The 4,133-nt window shown below is 38.6% G+C and overlaps 1 pseudogene; it reads right to left on the minus strand.

The window, feature by feature from the left end:
- Positions 1-713: 713 nt before the first annotated feature.
- Positions 714-1,451, minus strand: LOC149259978 (sister chromatid cohesion protein PDS5 homolog A pseudogene; annotated as a pseudogene).
- Positions 1,452-4,133: the final 2,682 nt, after the last annotated feature.

The raw sequence follows: 4,133 nt of genomic DNA on the forward strand, positions 1-4,133 counted from the left end.
ATCATGATTATGAAAACTATATGCCTGAATTTGACCTTCTAAACCTTCAATGTCTTTCTCAATGTCCTCAGCAACTTCATTCAAAAATCTCATCTTATCCTCTGACTTGCAGTCAAAGGATTTTAGATATGAGGACAAGGACAAAGAAAAATATTCATTTGTTTCTCCATTACTATGATCATTATTCCATTGTTTGAAACCTTGAATTGAAGGAGAGTTTACCACCACCTCTGACCTATCTATCCATTCCTCCAAAAACATAAGCCATAAGTCTTGAAATGACTTAACGGATTTGATAGGAAAATTTTCAATCCATTGTTTGCATTTTCCTTGAAGTGAATCATAAAATAACATAATGCAAACATCCTCATGTTTGACTCTAAGAAGCTCAGCAAAATGGCAGAAATCTGAGATATGCTTCAGAGTTAAACTCAAATCTTCTCCATTAAATTTGGGACCATTCCTTAGAAAATATGCATCCTTGGGAAAATGATTTGGGAAACCATGAATTCCTAAAAAATCTATGCATGCATACCTTGAACTAAGAATGGTAGCTTCTAGGTTTTTCATAACTCCAGTGGAATCACCATGAATGTATGAATTTTGAATTATTCAACAATGGAGTCGCCAAGGTAGTTTTGCAGCCTCAAAAACCTTCTGAGCTCCTGCTACCTTCAGAAGTTCAGCTTCATAATTTCGGGAAAGAATAATCTTCAGACTCCCGGCAGACACACCATTTGTTGCTGTAACCTTTGCTTCTGTGCCAGTACTACTTCGAAAGCCTTGATTTCAAATTTTTCAAGTTCAGAATACATCATAATCCAATGCTTCACCCTTTCCACAACTGAAAGATCTGATGTGAAGAGTGATTCAGAGAATACCATTTCAATTGCTTGAGGTCTGAAATCTTTGTCATAACAACACATTACGATTTTGCGTGGGATCCATTCAAACTCATAATCAATAAATGAACCATCTGAACACTTCAAACAATAAACTCTATATATATCTGCCAGCCTTTCCAGAGTATACATACGAACAGAAACCATTTTGTCACGAAGGCGATCAACTACAAACTTAATTGTCTCCATCGGTATAGATGTCAGGGCATAACTGGCAATATCACAAATTTCTGTCACAACTTGCTTACGCACATTTTCATCATAGTCCAACAATCGATCGCTCATTGCAGAAATGATGTCAGCTGCCTTATGCCTAAATGGATTCGATAAAAGACATTCTTTTGCATGTTCGACAACTGACAGTCGAACTTCAACATCCTTATCTGTAAGTCTCTTTAGGAATTCCAAGAAAAGCGGCCGAAACACTTTTGGCAGAGGGTGCCCAGGTATCGCAAAAAGGCAACCAAGTAACTTCACTGACTTCAACCTCACATCTAATTGATCTGTCAGGAGCTCATGTGTCATATTTGGAATAACACCCTGCAGCATCTGGGGTGCACACTGATATATATCATAAATAATCTCATGGTAGGCAGTTTGCAAGTTGTTTTTTTTCTTTTGAAGTTTCCTCAGCCGCCATGGCTGAAGTGATAAAGTGGATCACATAAGGCTCTAGCTTGATTGTACACTGCTCCAATACAGTCATAGCAAGTCTACGGGCAGTTGGAGAAACATCCTCTTTTCCTCTTCCCAAGGAAGCTAACACAACAGCTAATAACTGCTCTGGAATATCTTCACTCTCATCCAACACAAAAGTCATAATAGTTTGCATAGATGTTAACAAATTTTCCGGATGAGCTTCACGGCAAACGTGTTCCAAATAATGACTGTAGAAGCGTATTGAGCCCAGCAGCAAATAACAATGTCTTGTATTACTCGCACCTTGTCATGATCAATTTCTCCCATCGCTGGAACAAGAAAAGTTGGAACCATGACTGCATTTCCCAACATCAAAATGTAGTGTTGCAGACCCAAAATAATTGTCTCCGACCAAGGGGGTTAGAGTCTTGCAGTATTCCAGGCCTGGCAGTTGTTCCATTGGTGGATGATTGATGTCCTCGGGCTTGGGTGCGACCATTTCGCTTCCTTGAAGTTTCCTCACCTGAAATGAGCTTGATTGATCATTTTCATTGCCATCATATAATCTATTCCTGTTTCCAATCCCATTTCACATAGAATCCTCACTCCGGCACTTTTAGCTCTTTCATTTTCTCAACTTGATCGAAGTAAGCACATTCAATCTCACCGATTACAACTTGGTATGTTGCTTCCATTTCCTGTAAGCAAGGAAGAATCGGGGGGTTCTGCGCTGTTGTAGAACGTGTATGCACATAAGCACATACGCATAGCTAGACAGAGTGCCCTGATATGTCTCATTGATCTGTCGACCTTTTGCCCAATGCTTTACCATGAATGCAAGTTGCTGTAAACGGACATCTATTTGTGCATAATCATAGAGAAGCTTTGTATTTACGACCGCCAGGATATTATTAGGTCAGAGAGCATGGCCTCCAACTTTCGACCGTCTGTGAATTTTACGACATCTGGACTTCATATTTTACACCTGGCAAGCACGTCTTCACATCTTCATGTTATTCAAGTGAAGCCTTTGCTTTGCCTTTCTGACTTTGAACTCCTGGTAGTTGCAGGGATGTTTACTCAGTCACTTGCCGAGGGAATAAGCGATGCTTCGTTCTGCCCCTTATATGAGGAATGCTTTGTTTTGCCTCCCTATATGTAAGAGAAGATCCTCGCATGGTAGAATACTCCACAGGTTCGCTTCCTTTGATCCAGTTGAAATGTTGACATGGGAGGTTGAGTGAACCAGATAACTATAGGAAAATTAAACCTTGAAGAATGGTGTCTAGATATTCAATGTTGAACAGCTTCATGTCAAATGGAAAAGTCATTACAGAATATATGACAGCTGGTGTGAGATGCGCTATGGATCAGCATGAATTCCCCATTTCGTAGCGCAACCAGTGCAAAGTCGGTGTTTTTCGCTACGAAATCACTAAAACAATTTACGCTGCGAAACTGCTAAAGGATTTATGCGCTGCGAAAACACTTTGTCTTTAAGCTAGTCTGAGCAATTTTGGCAACAGAATTTTCAGTGATAACATGTGCTTTGAAAAGATAACCACATCCAAAGACTGAATAAAAGCTCTAGTAAAGTTTATAGATGTGAAGCACTTCTGAGAAAACCCATAGCTTGATAACAATTGAGAAAGGAATATGTCAAAGGATTCAATCTTGCACTTAGTCATAAAAATGAAGTTGGGGTATCCAACATCTTGCCAACAAACTAACTCTAGTGATAATGTGAAAGACAAGTTAACGGTGAAACCTCCTTCCTACTTTGTAGTATTGTTGCCTCTTGAATTCCAACAGGTATCTCAGTGCTTAGATCCAAAAAATGCATCCCAGGTAAACTTTGCATGATACAGTTGTGACGTGCAATCTTGGACCATGCTCTAGTTTCCCTCTAAAAGAGGGTAAGTCAAAATATTATGACAAGCATAACTGTAATTTGATCATACACTATTTAGGTATTGCATGGAATAAACAATATACTATCAATGCACTAATGAAGAAATCAAAATAAATGAATTTCTTATTGCTACAATAGTGCCACTCTTGGGATTCTTGGATAAAGAACCTAACCTGCATGGCAGAGGCTTTGTGGAATAGAGTACCTCCTACTTAGAAGTGTGTCCCCTACTCAAAATATAGAACCCTTCTCTACTGTTTATTTTTCTTAAATATAAATTTGTGCATAAAACAGAACTAAGAAAAACAACTAAATAAAAAAAGTGAACATCTAAGTCAAAACATAAAAGCATATTAAATATGGCTCTATCTAAGTTTGGGAAACACTAAAAAAGCATACTTGCATACAAAAAGCATAAGATACCTAAAATAGATGCGTTCTTTCATCACTGCTACACCCTCACATACAAACTATAATCTACATCATGTATCCCAAGGCTGCATGCATCTACGAAAGCTGCAGATTGAAAGGATATGCTGAGATGAAGTACTGCTAGAGGTGAAACACCTTTAAAACAACAGATAGAGTCTACTTTGCATTTAATCAATTTGTGCACAGGACAAGGCTACTATTGGGTACACTTCTCTGCTAAATGGAAACTGTAGTGTTTTGCTGCTCTG

This window comes from Pinus tabuliformis, chromosome 6 (genome assembly GCF_031772625.1).
Source record: "Pinus tabuliformis cultivar Carrire ecotype Pingquan chromosome 6, CPIR1, whole genome shotgun sequence".
Lineage (NCBI taxonomy): Eukaryota > Viridiplantae > Streptophyta > Pinopsida > Pinales > Pinaceae > Pinus > Pinus tabuliformis.